Below are 20183 nucleotides of genomic sequence, written 5' to 3' on the forward strand. Positions count from 1 at the left end.
AGGCAGGGCAGTTGGCCCCGGACCACGTAAGGTGCCCCTTTCTACCAAGGCTGGGGGGAGGGACCTCTGCCGATAGACTCTCGAACTTTGGGGCTGAACTGACCCAGGACAGAGACTTTTGGATTGTGGGACTGTGGGTGATTTGGGGGTTGCTGGACTCAAGAGACCAAGGAAAGGACACAGCCCAATTTCCTGGGGTGGGTCTTTGCTCACGGTTTGGTCTAGGAACTCTAGTTGAGGTGTTTTCCCAGTGTAATGCTTGTTGTTTATCTCATGTAATTAAACCTTTTCTGCTACACCAAGACTCTGTGCTTGCGAGAGGGGAAGCATTGCCTCTTCAAGGCACCTAGGGGAGTGTGTAAGATTTTCCCAGGTCACTGGGTGGGAGCTCGAGCTGGTTTGACGTGTTATTGAAACGGAAACCCTGGATACTGAACCCGCCCCTTGCTGCTGCCAACTCAGAGGGGCAGAAGGGTTACACACGCATCCGACGAAGTGGGTATTCACCCACGAAAGCTCACGCTCCAAATCGTCTGTTAGTCTATAAGGTGCCACAGGATTCTTTGCTGCTTTTACTAATCCAGTTCACTAATTTATATTCTTTTAGGATCTGTACTGGTCTTGTAAAATTTAAGAATCCCTTAAATTACAAAAGTGACTTACGTTAAATTTTTACTGAAGCATAGGAGTTAATCTAGTCTGCAACAGCAGTTCTCTGATTATTAATTTAAAATCACATTTGCTGATCTCTTTCATTACATAGTTTCTTAGTATTTTACATACCCATTCCATAGTCTCTTTTCTCTTCCGCTTAAACTCATTTTACCTTTAGAGTGTGTGGTGGGGAGAGGGATGTTTCTGCTTAACTTCTGATGCATTTTCTTGCAAGGCATATTTTCAACGTTTCTAATATAAGCAACTTTCTCACACGTTAAAATAGCTCCGTGCTATTCACACAGATAAAACACATTATTTTCCCTAACATTTTCACAATCTGGTACAGAAACAAAAAAAAAATCCTCTCTCCTATCAGGTACCATTATGAGTTTGCGGTGAAATAATCTTACAGATGCCATTTTTGATAAACTTTACGGACGATGTGTAGTTTAAGAAGAGGTGTTTTGGCACAAAAGAGGGAGACTGTTTCAAGCATGCAGGCTGTGTGGAAGAAGCCATATAGAAGAGAACTGAAAAAGAACATAGAGGGGCAGATGGGAAGGAAACTTGGAAGGAGCAAAAGAAGGAAGAAATGAGGGCAACAATGGGAGTTGCGCAAGATCTTGCAAGAGAAGATGAGAAGTTTAAATTTAAGCTTAAAGGCGAGGAGGAGCCAGTGAAAGAATTTTAAGAAGGGAGTAATTTTAAGTGACAGGATGGGAGGCTGGTTTTATAGCACCAGCATTTTAGGTGGAGTGAAATATAATGGAGTGAGGTCAGATGCAGGCAGAAAGTCCATTGAGATAGAGAACAGTCTTAAGTCATTCTCACCTCAAAATCCTCAAAATTTCAGGGTCAAAGGTTTATGAGTGAAATCCTCACTCTACTGAAGTCAATGGCAAAACTCCCATTTACTTTAATGAGGTCAGGATTTCACCTTATAGATTTAGGCCCTTATTCAAAAAAACAGTTAAGCACATGCTTATGTGCTCTGCTGAACTGGGGCTTATATAAATGTAGTTTGTAAATCAGTAAGTTCATATTTATTTATGGAATCTGTAAACCGTGTCTGCAAAATGATATCCTCAAAGCCTGCATGGTTAAATTGGACAATAGGAGGTAAGAGCCCTAACTGCAGCTCATTATTCAAAAAAATCTGGATCAGATTTATACAAGTTATAAGGCGGAATAAAACTCTAATGTCCTGGTGATTGTCTGGAAACTTTTCAGAAGTTCCCTTGGTTAGTAACAAAATCTTACTGGTTCCTGAAGGGAAAACTAAGCCAAATTCTTGTGAAATCAGTAAGTCTTTTACAGTAGAGAATTAGGTATTTTCAATTCTGCTGCTGACCCATTTGCCTTTTATCCTCCTGTGACCTAGAGCTGGATCTTGTAGAAGTAGTGCTATCTTTTTATATTTGAAAGGAAAACTTTCATACAGAAGTAGAAGTTCAATACACTGAAAGAGACAGCTCATATGCTAATTTGAAACTGTACCACATGGAGTTTAATATCCTGCAGAATAGTCAATGTAAGGATATACTGTATTCTGAATGATCCACACTGTCTTAGCATAATACTATAGCCCAAAACAAATTTTGTTCATAAAGTTCCCTTCAAAATAATATCAATACTCCTCCAGAAAGAAGAGAGAAAAATCTGTAGGAATCCAAAGTTTCCTAATTCCATGTCATTGTTCTAATCTGTTCATGGGCAGAATCTCCGCTGCCTGACACTCTCTGGAGTAATTTACAGCTGTGCAAAGTGTGTGCAAAATAGTACCATTTCCTCCATCACAGGTGAATTCCCAAATAACTGAATTCACAAGCCTTAAAGCCAGCATAAAAACTGCCCAAAGGTAGGGCAGGAGTTGGACTACATAAATGCCAAGTATTATTAGTATTAATTATACATCTTGAATTTTTTAAAATCTATTATTCCCTGTCTGAGACATTAAAAGGACTAAGTAATTAGTATTATATTGGGGGCCCAGAAAAAACAATGGTTTTTGCACCAACTGAAGCAGTACTTAACTAACAAAAGCCCAGATGTTGCAAATGTTTATGCATGTGCTTAACTTTATTACTGCAAATAGCACTGTTGACTTCAATGGCACTATCCACAGCAGCAAAGTTAAGCAGATATGTTTACAGGGTAGGACCAGAGCTGCGCAGATCTCAATCAATTATACTAGCTCATATGCAAAACATATTTTAGCATAACAGTGCTTTATATAAATAGAAATAGTTACTGAACTGTATTCTAGTTCAATTCAGTAATAATCTGAAAATTCACAAGGTAAAAGAGCTTCTTGCAAAAAAAAAAAGTGGTAAAATAAAGTTAAAGTGTCAAACCTCAAGGTTTAGGCCCCAGCTCTGACTTGCAACTGAATGATGTGACCGAGGATCACAAGACAGCAGCCCAGAAGCTGCACCTACTATCAAATACCTTTGACAGAGTGGGAGAGCTGACAGGGGGAACAACAGGCTGAGACACTTTCTGGCAAGTAGAATGAGAAAAAGCTGGGATGTGGCTCCAGTTAAAGGAAGCCAATGGGAAGAGCTTGAAGGATAGTAGCTGGCAAGACTCCAGAATACTCAGGTGCTGTTCCCCCTGATGTGGAACCTGGAGAATTAGCCAGAGCAGGCCTTTCCTGAGGACTGACAGTGGAGGAGCCGGAGAGGTAAACAGGGTCATGTAGGAAGAAGCCTCAAGGCTAAGGGGAGTGAATATAAAACGAGAGTGAACAGCTGCTTCACTTACCCGGGTCTTCAGTCAGGGGTGGAGGGAAGTGCTGTGCTCTTACTGTGCAAGAGGTATAGAAATCCTGTCACTGAATGGGAACTGGACTGTTGAGGAAGGGTTGAAGGCAGATCCTTGTGTTGAGGGGGAAGGACGGCTGTTCACTTGATACTTCTTATTTGGACTCTTGTGCGGATCCACAGGGAGACTCCCATTGTAACAGTAGCTCTAGTTGCAGAAGCCTTTACTTTTGAATCTAAAAAATTATGACCTGGTAGCCATTTTGTTCTATCCTATCTTTAGATTAATAGATTGTAAGGTCTAAAGGGATGATTCTATTCATATTTTCTGACCTCCAGCATAACAAGGTCGTACTAATTCCCTGACTTCATTTGTTTAAGCCAGAGCATCTTTTAGAAAAACATCCAATCTTGATTTAAACAATTCTAGTGATGGTTTTGATGGTTAGTTACCTTCGGTTAAAAATTTGCATCAGTCTCACATCACAAACATACACAGTTCAGAAAATAGATTTTTCTGTTTTTGAAGTATGGCATCTTGCCAACCAAAATATGTTTCAGGGCAGAAACCATTGCACCAATCTCTGTTTCTGCTATGTCTTATAAATACCCAATGGAGAGAGAAACCTATCAGCTAGTCCTAGACAAAGAGATTTAGGCATTGCAATACATAATCTTTAATCACCTAGAAAAATCACTGGAACAACTGGAACAATAATGGGATCCACAAAGGCTGAGACAAGTACCTAAGAATGGGGTCCATAGAAGCCATCTTTGACGGATGGGGTCCTGCTCCTTTCTCTTTTCAAAGAACAAAAAACTCTGAGACCTTCTTCTGATCAACTGTCTCTTGGTTTATTTCACCATGTTCTCTCCACCAATCCAAAAATCACTGGAACAACTGAAACATCAATTGGATCCACAAAGGCTGAGACAGGTACCCAAGAGGATTGCCCAGGGGCTTAGATGTCTGGATTCCTAGAGTGAGGCAGCAGTGCACGTGCCAAGAGGCAGAAAGTTAGGCACCTAGAGAACTTTTATAGTGGAAATTTAGGTGCCAAGTGACTTTAGGTGCCTACAAGGTTAGGTGGCAGTCAAATGGGATTGGTAGATTGCAGTGGCACCTAAAACTGCGGTTTAGGTACCTAACTCCCTTTGTGGATCTGGGTCTCTGTTCCCTGAAAGACAAACATAGGGGTATGGCTGGAGGCTTTCTTTCAAGCTCACCTCCAATCAGAAGAAAAATGGCCCTGCAGAGGTTGTATCTCCACATGCTGGAGAGAAACACTGTTGTTACAAGCCACATCAGGGCTGTCCAGAGTAGGGGAGAAAAAGGAGCAGTTTTCCCCAGGCCCTCCATGTGAGAGCATCCCCAAGCCCATGGGAAACATGTCTACTCCACACAACCCAAATAAACATATCAAAGACCACAGAACTTGGGGGGGGGGGCACCTGGGCCATCACCTGACCACATTTTGGCCTGGCAGATCTGAGCAAGTGGTGTTGCAACCTGTTGGATGGAGTTCCAGCACTGCTCAGGTTTGGCCCAGCTGGCCCCTATCATGATGCAGACGTGGCCAGACAAAATTGGAGTGACTAGGGCTGCAACCTGGTGCAGAGGGTCGCAGCACCACTATAGCTAAAGCAGCTCTAGAGTGCTTCTATGATCATTCCTCCCCCTCTGGCTCAGAGAGAAGCCACTCCACCTCACTGTGGGGTCAGCCCAGTTGCATAGGGAATTCTACAGTCTGTGAGGCTCTGACTCTCTGGGCAGGGCCAAGCAATAGGAAGTCTTTCGCCTGGTCTGCTGGCTCAGATAGACAGCGGACGAATGCCAGCCTCTTGGCCTAAGATGGTCAGATAGCCACAGATACTCAAGCCCACTATACTCCACTGAGTCCCAGCCCAGGGCTCTGCTACTGAGTCAGCAGAAATCCCACCAAAACACACCAACCCAAGCACTGACAGCAAAACCAGACTTAAGACTGCTTTTCCTGGGCTTCTTCCTACCACAATCCAGGGAGGGGCTCTGGCATCCAGGGGTCCTCCATCTCCTCAGGGTATTTGGCCACCGGCAATCTCAGCAGCTCCTCTCTAGAGTCAGTCTCCTCTAGGGGCAGGCATATGACTCCCCTCCATCTGAGCTGCAGGCTCTGCCCCCTTATACTTCCTAACCTGCCTCTCAACTTCTGGTAGGAGGGCTGGGCCAGCCTGGCTCCATCACCCACATACAGAGCATGGTCCCTCCCCTCTAGCTCAGAGGGAGGCCACTCCACTTCACTACAAGCTCCTATGTGAAAGTGTGCCACATGCCAGGCCCTCACTTGCTGGCTGCTGAAACCATGGAGGCTCCTCTCAGCCATGGAGACTGGCTGAGAAATAGAACTTGATCCCAGGCCTAGGGTCACCAGCAGGGAGGGATTAGGTAAGGAGTAGGGTTGGGGATGCAGGGCCTCCCAGAAAGGGACAATAAAGGAATTCCTTCAGGTGCTGAAATCCTGAGAAGGGGATGAGTGTAGGGCAGGGATTGGCAACCTTTGGGATGCGGCCCACCAGGGTAAGCCCCCTGGCGGGCTGGGGTGGTTTGTTTACCTGCTGCATCTGCAGGTTTGGGTGATCACAGCTCCCACTGGCTGCCTCTCAATGGGGGCGGTGGGAAGTGGTGCAGGCGAGGGATGTGCTGGCCGTCAGTTCCCACAGATCCCCTTGGCCTGGGACGGTGAACCTCAGCCAGTGGGAGCCGCGATTAGCTCCCTGGTGTAGGGGCTAATAGGCAGGGCAGGCTGGTGGGGAGCATGGGGAGCTGCACTGTGGATCCATCCCACTTTAAATTGCACTTTGTAGCCCCTTCATATACACAAATTCCAAAGACAATAACATGGGGAAAATGCATATGATACTATGATAGACTCCATGTAAACCTGAGGGGGAGGGGGTCTCTGCAGTACTTTCTGTGAAACCTGTATGCAAGATTGTCACAGTCCTTCAATAGTGTGAAATTACGAGAAGATCTAAAACAGCTGAATATATCAACAGCATATTTTCATTTATTTGGAACCTGACCCCAAATAAGGCCAAAAATCATGGACTGGATAGATAACACTTTATTAATGGCTTATTACAACAATCTGTAACCCACTAAGAACCTCTCCCCTTTGAGCTGCTTTACTTCCCCTTCCTTCCTTCTCTATGACTAGAGGGGTGTTAACAGGCCACTTTACCCCTTGAAATATGTGTTAACTACTTATACTACACAATCTGTACAAAAAACCTTGTATTTAGCCGTGACATTTTGGGTTAGTTTCCCAGACCCGAAAAAGAGCTCTGTGTAAGCTCAAAAGCTTGTCTCTCTCACCAACAGAAGTTTGTCCAATAAAAGACAGTACCTAATTCACCTTGTCACCCAAGAGATTTGATAGAAAGGATTTTGTTGAAAGCTGAGAGAGAGACACTGTTTGGAACAGTGAATTCTATCAAGTTGAAAAAGGACTGTAAAGTGTTTTCCCATGGACCTGCATTGCTCTGAGGATTTTTGTCTCTATTCTGATTGTGGTTTCTGAAGGGGTACTTGCCTTTAGAAAGTTAGCCTTGGTAAAAAACTGTCCTCAATCTACCATGGGTCAAGACTGCATATTGGCCTTATTGATGCTTCAGAAGTGAAATCTTGTAAGGAGCCTAAATTATGAGAGCATCATCAATCCATTTGCTTAAAAAAAATGCCAGAAAGTGGAGTGAGGGCAGGGTGGGGGCAGGAAGAGTGGAGTGAGGGTAGTGCTTGGGGGAAGGGTTGGAGTGGGGGCAGGGCCTGGGGAAGAGGGAAGGGGTCGAGCACCCCCTGGGTGGAGGGGAAGTCAGCACCTATGCGTACTCCACATGGCCAATTTACATGTGCTGAGGGCTAAAAAAAATTATCTTACCAAGAAAGTCCTGAGAAATATTAACTTCTTATTTTAAAACTTCAGAAAGTCAATAATTCAGTTTCAGTGTATGAGGCTGAAGTGGATTCTTTATTACCAATTCCTTATTTGTGTTACCCAGATCCTTATTCAAAGGAGAACATTAAAAAAAATCAATGTAAAATTCAATATTTGGAAATTTCACCATAATAAATGATTGTGTTTTACAATGTATATTAGTAATTTAATTATTTAAATAAGGAATTGGTTTTGACTGGCTATGAGTGACAAAATGCTTCTCAGGTCGCCCCAACTGGCATCTTCCTGTGACCATTAGACTCTTCTGAAGTAGCTGGGATGTTCCACTCCCTGACCTGAAACTTTATTACTGTGCAATATTCTGACAGGTTACATACTTATCCCACTTCCATTTTGCAAATGGCACTTGAGTAAGGAACTGGATTTATCTGGCTATGAGTGACAGAATGCTTCAGGGGGCCATCCCAAGTCACAAGTCCTTGTAACTGTTACGCTGAGATGAGTATGTGCTACTCCCAGGGCCAAGGCTTTATTTCTGAGCAAAATCAACCAAATATTCTACTTGTATTCTATTTTGTATCTTCTTTATTGGTAAGCATACGATATTCATGTAAACATCAACCCAAAACAACACTTAACAAATTGTTGCAAATTCAGCTGTAATGTTTTTACAGAAATTACATGGACAGCTAGAAATAAGTCTATAAGGACCCTGATTTTGTTTTTAGACAAATTTGAAACACAAACACATTTTGATAATTGTAGCTAATATAAAATATTTATGATTAGTGATGCGTCTTTTGCTCTTTATACAATAAAAATAATATGAAGAAACTACACAGGCACAGTTGGCTCCCAAATAACCATGTTTATTAACCAAACACAAACATACAGAGCCTAAGTTAATGCATCCTGCTGCTCTGAGTGGTTTCTGATGGCTTCTATAATATAGAGCACACAGAGCACTACTAGAGAACTCACAGACCACTTAAAGGTATCTCTATTCCTTTACACTACAATTAGTTGAGTCAGCTACAGTCTTTCAAATTGCTGTAAAAAGAATGTAGCTTCATGCACTTTCCCTTTAAGGTATTTTGAGACCACCACATCTGTGACTGGAATATCTCCACTTCCTTTCCTTATTAATTGCAAAATTCCAACATAGAAATAGTAGTTTGACCAAGTTTTTGGAAGCATGCAAAATGGTTCCCAGTATTGTACGTTATCCCAACTCCACGGTGCCTATTATGATAGCATCTTTTCTTTAATAAACTAATGTTTACGAAAATAACTTTGATGTCTTTTACAGAACTAATCAATATTTGAAATATTACTTTACCTGTAAATGCTACATTGAAGTTACTTGGAAAAAAGCTACAGAGAGGGCAATTTTCTTGCATCTGATGGGTATAAAGTCTGCACTGGCGAGAAAAGGTTTAATGAACTACTATAAGCTTAAGCATCCCCACCTTGCCACATCTAGGCCTGTTAGGGAAAGTCAACTCAAATAGCACCAGTTCTGGGTGAACACAGTGTGCAGGAAGGCTGGTAAAAGGGTTTTATAGATACATATATTTTAAGGCTAGAAGGGACCATTAGATCATCTAATCTGACCTCCTTGAACTATAGACTTTCATCCATTTACCATTGTATTGAGCTCATTAATTTGTATTTGACTATAGCATATCTTCAAGAATGGGATCCAGTCTTAATATGAAGACTCCAAGAGACAAAGAATCCACCACTTCCCTTAGTAGTTTTTTACAGTGGTTAGTAACCCTCACTGGTAAAAATGTGTGCTTAACTCAGGGGTCAACAATCTCTGGCACGTGGCTCGCCAGGGTAAGCACCCTGGCGGTTTGGGCCAGTTTGTTTATCTGCTGCATCGGCAGGTTCAGACAATTGCGGTTCCTACTGGCCGTGGTTCGCCATCCCAGATCAATAGGGGAGGTGGGAAGCTGTGGCCAGCACATCCCTCGGCCCGCAGCACTTCCCACCACCAGGGCCGGTGCAAGGCAGTTTCATGCCCTAGGCGAAACTTCCATGTTGCACCCCCCATCCAGCTAACCCTGCCCCCCCCCACAGCAGCTAACTCAGCTCCACCCAAGGAGACCCCCCCGCAGCAGCTATCCCCCCACCACGACAGCTAACCCCTCTCCCCACCCATTCCCCCACGGCAACTAACCTCACCCAGGGAGACTCCCCCTGTCCCCTCACAGCAGCTAACCTTGCCTGGGGAGACTTCCCCCCTCTCCCCACCGCCACCACAGCAGCTAACTCTGCCTGGGGAGACTTCCCCCCTCTCCCCGCCCCCACCACGGCAGCTAACCCTGCCTGGGGAGACCTCCCCCCGCAGAAGCTAACCCTGCCTAGGTAGCCTGCCCCAGCTCACCTTGGCTCCGCCTCCTCCACTGAGCATGCCCGCGCTGCTCTAATTCTCCTCCCCGCCCAGGCTTGAGACACTGATTGGAGGAGACTTAGTGCTGGGCTGTGTGCTCAGTGGAGGAGGCAGAGTGGAGGTAAGCTGGGGTGGGAAGCTGTTCCCCTATGCGCCCCCCCCATTTCTGCGGGCAGCCCTCCCCATGCACCCCCCCACCCAGCTCACCTCCACTCCACCTCCTCGCCTGAGGGGACTTTTAGATGCCCCCAACCACTAGGCACCCTAGGCAGCCACCTAGTTTGCCTAAATGGTTGCACCGGCCCTGCCCACCACCCCCATTGGCCTGGGATGGTGAACCGCGGCCAGTGGGAGCCACGGTCAACCAAACCTGATGACGCAGCAGGTAAACAAACTTGCACAGCCTGCCAGGGTGCTTATCCTGGCAAGTCGTGTGCCAGAGATTGCCAACCCCTGTCCTAATGACTACTCCCTTGTTCATATATCCAAGGATCCCATGAGCCCTTTTTTTGCCACAATATGAACTCTCATATTGTTACAAGCTGGGTGAAACTTTGTTATGGGTCAAGTTAAAACATATTTAAACTGCTGTATGAATGAGTCACCCATTTAAGTCAGTTGTAAGAGATAGTTAAGGGGCCACGCCTAAAACAAAGCCTAATAGAGGCTATCCAGAAACTACCATAAGGTGGACAGAGGGTTTGACTGAATATTTGACCAGGAGGGGAGGGGAGGAGGGCCAAGTAAACAGACCAAGTGAAAGAAAGAGAGAGAATCTGAAGGAGGTGGTGAAAGCACATGGCTAACCCTGGAAGAAACCTAAGGAGAGTTATTTTGGTGCAAGGAGCAGGCTGAATAGACTGCTTTTGTTGCTGTGAGCAAAATAAGCTGTTTCTTGCTATTTGATTCCCTCTGCATCCAGACACATGAGACTTTATACATTCTTTGTAAATAAATAAACTGCATCAAAGACATAACTGACTATCACTAATTTCCACTCCCAACTGAAACACTCACAGAGCCTCAAACTTTGATTAGATGCTTGAGTCAAAAAGAGGCAACGATATTGAGCTGTTTTTCCATTATGACCCCTAAATCCTTTTCAGGGTTGTTGCTTTTCAGGAATCCTCCATTCTGTCAGCATAGCCTGTATTCTTTATTCCTAGATGTATAACTTTGTATCTGGCTGAATTAAAACCCATTTGTCTGAATGGACCCAGCTTACCTTGTGATCCAGATCTCCCTGTATGACAGCCCTGTCCTCATTTACCACTCCACCAATCTTTGTGACATCTGCAATTTTATCAGCAGTGATTTTTATATTTACTTCCAGACCATTGATGGAAATGTCAAATAACATCATGCCTAGTACCGAGCCCTGTAGAACCCAATTAGAAATACCGCTATTTGATTAGTGTTCCCTCAGGGACAACCACTTTTTGAGATCTGTCTGTTAGCCAGTTTTTAGTCCATTTAACATATGCATTATTGATTTTGTATGGTGCTAATTTTTAAAAGCAGGATGTTATGTGGTATTAAGTCAAACTCCTTACAAAAGTGTATAGATATTACATTTATGCAGTTACCCTTGTCAACCAAGCTTGCAATTTCAAAGAATGAAATCAGACTTATTTGACATGACCTGTTTTTCATAAAATCATGTTGACTGGCACTCATTGTACTCCTATTCTCTTATTCTTTATCAGTTGAATTCTGTATGAGATTTTCAGTTACTTTGCTCAGGACTGATGGAAGGCTGATGTCTATAGTAGCAGTTCTCATACTGTGGGTCAGGACCTCAAAGTGAGTTGCAACCCTGTTTTAATAGGGTCACCAGGGCTGGTGTTAGACTTGCTGAGGCCCCAGGCTGAAGCCCAAGCCCAAGCCCCACCAACCTTGGGATTCAGCTTTGGCCCCTCTGTCCAGGGCGGCAAGACTCAGGCTTCTGCTCTGGACCTCCAGCTGGGGCAGCGGCTCTCAGACTAGCTCAGGCTTCGGTCCCCCATCCTGGGGTTGTGTAGTAATGTTTGTTATCAGAAGGGGGTCGTGATGCAATAAAGTTTGAGAAACCCTGGTCTATAGTTATGCAGGTCATACCACTTGCATATTTTGAATACTGGCACTACATAGTACACTACCTGTCTTCTGGAACTTCCCCAGTATTCCAAGATTTATTTTAAAAAATTAACGAATGGGCAAGAGACCTCTTCAACCAACTCTTCTAGGACTCTTCAGTGCAAGTTATCCAGGCCTGCTGATTTAAAAAGACTTATCCTTAGTAAATGTTAACAGCCTTCTTAGTTGTTAATAGGTTGGAAAGTACTTCATTATGTTCATGTCCACCTTAACAGTCCTCCAGCAGCTGTCCCACAGTGCACAAAAGTGATCACTCTGGTCTTAAAATCCCCATGTGAAGGTCAGGGAGGCTAACAATCGATCTGGTGCATTACTACCTCGTCTGCTTTCCAGTCCCCTGTAGCATTAGGTGCTGGGGGAGGGATATAGCGCAGTTTGTTTACGAATAAAGAGATGTATTTGTATCCTCCTGAGAGATCTCAATGAAACTTCCATAGAGGTTGTCAGAGTTCCCACCCCACTCTGAACTCTGAAGTACAGATGTGAGGACCCGCATGAAAGACCCCCTTAGCTTATATTCCACCAATTTAGGTTAAAAACTTCCCCAAGGCACAAATTCCTTTCCTTGTTCTTGGACAGTATTGCTGCCATCACCAAGTGATTTAAACAAATATTCAGTGTGGGACCACTTGGAGCCCTATTCCCCTCTCAAAAAAATATCCCCCCAAAGCCCTTCACTCCCTTTCCTGGGGCAGCTTGAGAATAATATACCAACCAAATAGGTTAACAAGGTGAGCACAGACCAGACCCTTGGGTTTTTATGACACTAAAAACCAATCAGGTTCTTAAAAGAACTTTATTATAAAAAAAAAAAAGTAAAAGAAGTACCTCTGTAAAATCAGAATGGATGGTAATTTTACAGGGTAATAAAAAGACTTAACACATATAGGATTCCCTTCTAGGCTTAACTTTAAAGTTACAAAACAAGAATAAACCTCCCTCTTAGCATAGGGAAAATTCACAAGCTAAAACAAAAGATAATCTAATGCATTTCCTTGCTATTACTTACAATTTCTGGAATTTTAGATGTATCATTTTAGTAGGAGCTGGATTACCTACTTGGTCTCTCTCTTTGTCTCAAGAGAGAACACACAAAAGAGCACAAACAAAACCTCCTCCCTCCCCCCAGATTTGAAAGTATCTTCTTTCCCCATTGGTCCTTCTGGTGAGGTGCCAACTAGGTTAATGGAATGATTAACTCCTTACAGGTAAGTGATTCTCTACCTCTGGCCAGAAGGGATTTGATGTTACTGCATACATAAAGCTTGTTACCCTTTCCTTTATATTTATGACAGAGGTACTCTGCAATCCTCTCCCAAAAGAACTTAGGAATGGAACCCTTATTTCTTCCTTCATGCTAGAACACTTTTCCGCACCATTGCAGTCAACAGGATAGCAGCATACAGGCCTGGGCAGCTTTGAGATGCCAGGAACAGCTGTGCTCGCTGTGCCTTTGTTACCCTCAGGAGTGAGACATCAGCCAAAACCACCACCATCTGTGGGAAATGGTGCCATTTCTGACTACCATTGCCCTACGCTTGTACCCATGGAAATAGGGTCTGAAAGTCTGTTTTATGTGACTGAAAACTTCCCTTCTCACTTTCCCCCTGTCTCCCCTCACCCCTAGTGGCCATATTCACCATGGTTGTGGCTGGACAGAGGTGTTGTGAAGAGGTGAAGTGTCAATAAGCACATCTATTAAAAAGCTTATGTGAATAAAGGAAGGAAAATTAGAAAAGTATCTTTCCCTTTCCACTGTGACTGTAAATTCAATGATACATCTCTCTATCTGTAGCTGTTGCCATTGCAGCTTTGAGGAGTACCCCCTCCATGCCTACAGAATGCCTGACTGTGACAATAAAGAAAAGAGGACAAGCGAGATCCTGCAAGCCAGTGCTGCATCAGACCATGAGCAGAGGGCCTAGAGTGTTAATTTTGCAGATAGCATGGAGAAAGAACGAGAGAAACCCAGAAAAAGGAAAAGGAGATGGAAGAGAATATAATGGGACTTCTCAGGCAGCAAACACAAATGCTGCAGACTCTTGTTGATCTACAGTTCCAACAATCAAGGGCTTGCCACTTAATTCCCCTTTGCATTTTTTGCACAGTTTTGGTACACAAGATATTTCTATTTTTGAAAATAAATGTATTTATTACTTTACAGCATATGCTGCAGAATATTGACTGCTACTCAAAACCCCCACTGTTTGTAATTGCATAGGACCACAGAACTAATATGTTAAGTGAAACAGTGTAATAATTTATAAACACACTGCATAATTCATAGATTCAAGAAAAGAGATAGTGTCATAATTGTACACCAAGCACTACACCACTCCAAACAGCCCCCAAAACTTAAGGGCCAGCCAGACCACAGTCCACCATACCACGTTAACATGCCCAGCCACTAAGTGCTCTTTCAAGGCCCTCCTCAGCCGCATAACTCCATCTTGAGATCTTCTAATAGCCCATGTGTCATCAGACAGCTGGTCCACCTCCACCCTGGTACCAATTTTTCCCCCTTTGCCTCAGAGATATTATGAAGGACACAAAGACAGCTATAATCACTGAGATCTCACTCATTTATTTTCTCATCGAGATCCAATCTTGGGAGTACACACTATCAGCGTCCCTTCAGTCTACTAAAAGAATATTCAGTTGTCATTCTGCACCTGCTAAGATGATAGTTGAATCATTCCATGCTGCTATCACAATGACCAGTGTATGGCTTCATGAGCCAGGGAAAAAAGAGTAGGTTGGGTCCCCCAGGCTCATTACTGGCATTTCAATATCACCAATGGTAATTCACCAGTCAGGAGAAAATATCCCTATTTACAGCTTTCTAGATATTGTGAACCTTGTTTTATTCTGTAATTGTGAAAGTGTGCTTGTATTTTAAGACTTGAAGACTGTAGATAATGACTAATAAAGAACATATTTAATGAGACATCAAAGATAACTATCAAATCCCTATCTACACAACAATATAAAAGAAATACTGTTACTTCTTTTGCCATGTTTAACACATATTGTCTGATTACTTTCTAAGACTGTAGAAAACAAACTTTTTCTCTCCCTAACACAGTCTGATGTATAGATTTGTGATGTGCAATTTTTCTCACTGCTGTTTTTGTCATCATGTGAGGCTGATTCTTCTTTATCATTTCTCTCCTTTTCATGGAAACCAGATTTTTCTTTGTCATTACTCTCCTTTTCATGTGAGCCACATTCTTCTTTATTATCACTCTCCTTTATGCCACCAGGAAAACTGGAAGATTCTCCATCACTTTCCTCACATTTCCATTCCTTATCTTCATGTAAATCTGCTAATTTCTTAGTAATAGGATTTCCATCATTTACACTTCACTCCTCAATTTCTTCTGCACTAAACTCTGCCAATATTGATTCTCCAATTTTGAATGGGCTAGGCAAAATCAAGGATATAACATTTCCAGTAAATGAGCAAAAGCGACACTTCTCAAAGTCACATTGCAAAAGAGTATTCGAGAATGGTGAGAAACTAAATTGGCATCAGATAGTTTACTTGAAATCGACTGACAAAGTGTTCTGGTTTTGTTGCAAAATATTTGACAAGAATGCCAAATTGTTGCTTGCATTTTTGGGGTACAATTACTGGCAATAACTTTCCAAGTAAAGGAACACTTTATCTGTTTCTGGTCTGTGGGTGACTCCACTGGAAAAGACCTAACAGAACTGTTGAACATTTTGAATGAGAATAAAATAAAGCTTCAGGACTGTCCAGGCCAAGGCTATGACAATGGCACAATCATGAAGGGAAGACACAGTGGCATCCAGGCAAGGATCCTTGCTCTGAATCCAAGTGCTTTCTTCATACCTTGTGGCTGCCATTCCCTCAACCTGGTTGTGTCAGATGCACTGTCATCTTCTTTAGATTCGATATCTCTCTTCAAAGTATTGCAAATGATATACGTCCTGATTTCAGTATCAGCTATTAGGTGGAAGAGCCTCATGGACAATGTTACAAATCTGACTGTGAAGACACTAAGTGACACTTGCTGGGAGAGCCACATTGACAGCATAAGGCCAGGGAGGTACCATGTGACTGACATTTATGACTTCCCGATAGGCCCGAATGCGACACAAGGCACAAAGCCTGGAAAACCAGATCACTGACTTCAAGTTTCTGGTCTCAATTGTGGTTTGCCATGATATTCTGTTTCAAGTAAATGTTATAAGCAAGGCATTACAAACTCAGTTGATGGAAACCACAACTACTATTTCTTTGATGAAAAGCTGCCTTGATTTTGTTGTGGCCTACAGAGACAATGGATTTAAAGACACCATCACTGCTGCCAAATAAATGGTGGAAAACTTAGGAGCTGAGCCTGTCTTCAAGAAAACTTGTATTCATCAGAAGAGACAGTTTGGTTATGAGGGCAAAGATGAGGTGATGGGAAGCTCAGCAGAAAAATTAAAGGAGGGGGTTTTTTGCTTGCTCGTTAACACTGCTTGAGTGTCCATTGAAGAAAAGTTTGGAAAATGAAGCACCACGAAAAGATTTCAGAGGGGGGCATTGTATGACTTTAGTAAGCTGCCGATAGACAGGAAAATACTCTTGAACAACTGTATGGATCTTTACTGGACACTGACCCATGGGGAATATTTGGATGTCAACGATAAAGACATCTATGTCAAATTGGACAACATTCATCACATTTTGCAACACGAGAAGCACTCTCCACTCCAAGTTCTCCATTTTATTCACGATGCAGAGCTGAAGGACACTTTTCCTAATGTGTGGATAGCTTTGAGGATTCTGCTTGTGCTGCCAGTCACAGTTGCAAGGGGTGAGCACAGCTTTCCAAAGCTCAGGCTCATTAAAATATATCTTCGATCGACGAAGGCTGACAAGAGACCAACATTGCTTGCTATTTTATCACCTGAAAATGACATTGGCCAGTCTTTGGATCCCTCTGATGCTGTGCTTCAGTTTGCAAAGGAAAAGGCAAGAAAAGGGACCTTTTGAATTAAAGGACTAGGGTTAACATTCTAAGACAGTCACCTACTGTAACACTATTTAATATTGGTCCACCCAGTGTTGGTGCACAGTTCAATTGCTTGATGTTAGTACATTTCAGTTATTCTTCAGTTTAAAAAGTTTCTATAAGCTGAGAGGAAACAAATTTTTTATTTGCTTATATATGGCATGAATAAATACAGATTTACAGATCCTAGTGTGCAAATTTATTGCCTTGTATGACAGGGATAAATCATGCATGCAAATTGTGCATCAAAGTAGTGAGATGGGCTACAAATGCAATAAAAAATATTCAAATGCAATAAAAAGGTATTCAAAAGTTTAACAAATGGAGTGGGGTCACCAAAGATGCTCCTTGTTTGGGGCGCCATTTGGTCTATGGTCAGCCATGATCATCATTTTGTTTTCTATTGTGCTTGTTAACACAGTTAACGCAAGAGAAGAGATGTGAAAATACTAAAGCTTTATTTTTAAGCTTCATGCTATTCAGTCCAGTATAGGAAAGTTAAATTTATCTCTACTGTGTTATAAACCTTTGTTGCTAAAAGCAGTAAAAATATATAAATCAAATACTATTCATGATGCATTCATATCGCTAATCATTTTTAAATCTCCAGCATAAAACAGATACTTGCCCAACAGCAATGAAACTGAAGGCCCTGTGGTGTGCTTGAGGTTCTGTGGGACTATGTAGCTTCATCAGAGCTAATCATTGATGTACTAATGTTTACTATTCACTTGCACATACTATAAAATTAATACTGCTGCTAGTATGTAGGTGCTATTGGGTCTTACCTGTCAGTTCCTTTTTGTTTGCTTATTTTAAATGTATTGTTGTTAAAGCCTACATATAACCAGTGGGTCATCAAATGTTTCATAAATACTAATTTGGGTCGCATTTTATTTTAAAGTTCCATTCATAAAGGATTAATAAATGATTAATGTATATTCTAATTGTGTTAGACACAACTAGTATATGGCAGAGTTTGTTATGAGCACATCAGTAGGAGGTATTGTGACAGAATGGGATAAGTCTGTAACAAATAATGAAATCTGTAGTACTAGATTTTGTAATCCTAAAGGGGATCAATTTTATGAATTTGCTGAGATGCCAGTTTGTTTTAAAATCTGAAACATAAGAAACTAGATTTGCCAATTTGAGTGTTATAGCCAATATTAGAATGGACTCTAACAGGATAACTCCTTATTATTGAGTCCAGGGAGCTTTAGCTTACTAATTAATGGTAGTGTTGGGTTTTTTTCAGGTCATCTTTTAACTTGAACAATATTTCTCAAATCAGAAAATTGGTTATCCAAATCAATAATTTATTTATTCACCCAGAACCACGAGTATACAATCAACATTTCACCAATCATGTGTAGACACAATCAATGTTCTAGGTATGTACTGCACAAGCTATACAGTCTTGTAAGCAATTGTCAAAGTCTAGGGTTGAGGCTCAGCATTTAAGATCATCAGTCCTTTAGTACCTAACACATTTGTCACCCTTCCAGTATTTCTCCAAGGAGTAAGGATATGTTTGTCTTTAATACACTCTTTAGAATGTGGTCCCTGCTATTGGAACAGATTTGATCCAAAAGGGACAAGTTTAAAATATGAACAGCAGTTGCTTAAAGTTATTGTTCAAATCTCCCTTAGGCCAATTTGCTTGGATTTATAAAGGAGGTATTCATATAACCTTAGTTAATATCTAAAGCATTGTTTCCTGAGGCCTCCCCAGAGAGAGCAGACTTAGCAAGATAGTCTTCAGTTATTTATATTAAAAAACAGAAGGAGAAATACAATCTTCTAAATGAAATCTGACCACTTCTTACCCTCTTAACCCTGGGATATTAGAAGAGCCCTTTCCATATGGCTGATCTGGATGTTTGTCACAATGGGGATTCTGCAGCTTCTTCGTGGGTTTAGTCAATGCTGAGGTCTCGCATGGTGACCTCAGTTTTATATGCATCTCCTGGTTTCAGGGCTCACTGGAGGGGCCGCCTGCTGATTTCTTTTGGAAATGTGCCAACTGAATAGTCAGATTTCAGTTCTCTGTTTCTCTGCTGCTTCCATTGGTATCCAGTAGACGGCAATGGTGTATAACAAATTTCTTCAATCGTTTTCCAATCGGAGGCTTCTTATGTTTGGTTTATTTCAAGAATTGTATTTCAATATTAGCTGACACTATTAATTGGAATTTCATCCTTTTAAAGCAGTTTCTTTTAATGATCCAAAGCTATACTCTGGTTTATATCTTTCAAAATTCCTTCTTCCTTGTGCCAGACAATTCCTATTACTTCTAGAATGCCACTTATAACTACTTATAATTAAAACCCACCAAAATACCTTTATCTTCCAAATTTGTTGTACATGCTTAATACATTCTTTGATTATATAGAAACATTTCATGTTACTTAAGGTTTAGAACAGAACAACAGACACTATCCACATAAAGAGAGATGTAGCAAGCAAATGTGCAGCTTCTAATATGGGGTAAAAGACATATTGATATGGCAAAACAGGTTACCCATCATACATTTGATTTGCAAGTGAATAGTTCATAATATGGGATTGAATGTTGCAAACAAAGAATGCACAATCCTCCACTATTTGCAGAACTGCAAGAAGAACTGCAACATCAGGGGACATGATGAGTTCTTTGAGGACAGATTGCTAAGGAACACAATGAAACCAAATGAAAGGTGGGTGGTGGAGTTCACAGAGCAACTGCAAAAAGCTGAGTAAGTTTGGGACAATGAGCAGGAGCCGCAGAACTTTTGGATGCGAAAGCTCATATTCTTGGATCTGTGTGCCAAGTTCATCCCAGTACAGGGACAGCAGAGTGAGTATTTCATTGACAGTTGAGAAGCAAGTGGTCATTGCACTCTGGAAGTTTACAACATCTGATTGCTACTAATCAGTAGGAAATCATTCTGGAGTTGGAAAATCCACAGTGGGGGCTGTAGTCATGTATGTGTGCAGGATATCATTCAAGCACAGATGCTGATAAAATCCATGTACAATGTCTAAAGTTAGTCTACTAACTATAGTATGAGCTAAAGTTTGGCATGAAGATGCCTGTGTTCCTCAGATATACCAATCATTCCAATTTTAGGGGGTGATATTGATAAATGCATTAGAGACCAGAATCAACCTCACAGGAAACACATTAAAGTGCTTAAGCAGTGACATTTTTGTCGTTAGTGCAAATTAGCAGTCCTTTCTCTAGACCTCTTTAGTGAACTGCCATCTGGCAACAATGAGGATTTAT

This window comes from Chelonoidis abingdonii, chromosome 1, assembly GCF_003597395.2.
Source record: "Chelonoidis abingdonii isolate Lonesome George chromosome 1, CheloAbing_2.0, whole genome shotgun sequence".
Classification (NCBI taxonomy): Eukaryota; Metazoa; Chordata; order Testudines; family Testudinidae; genus Chelonoidis; species Chelonoidis abingdonii.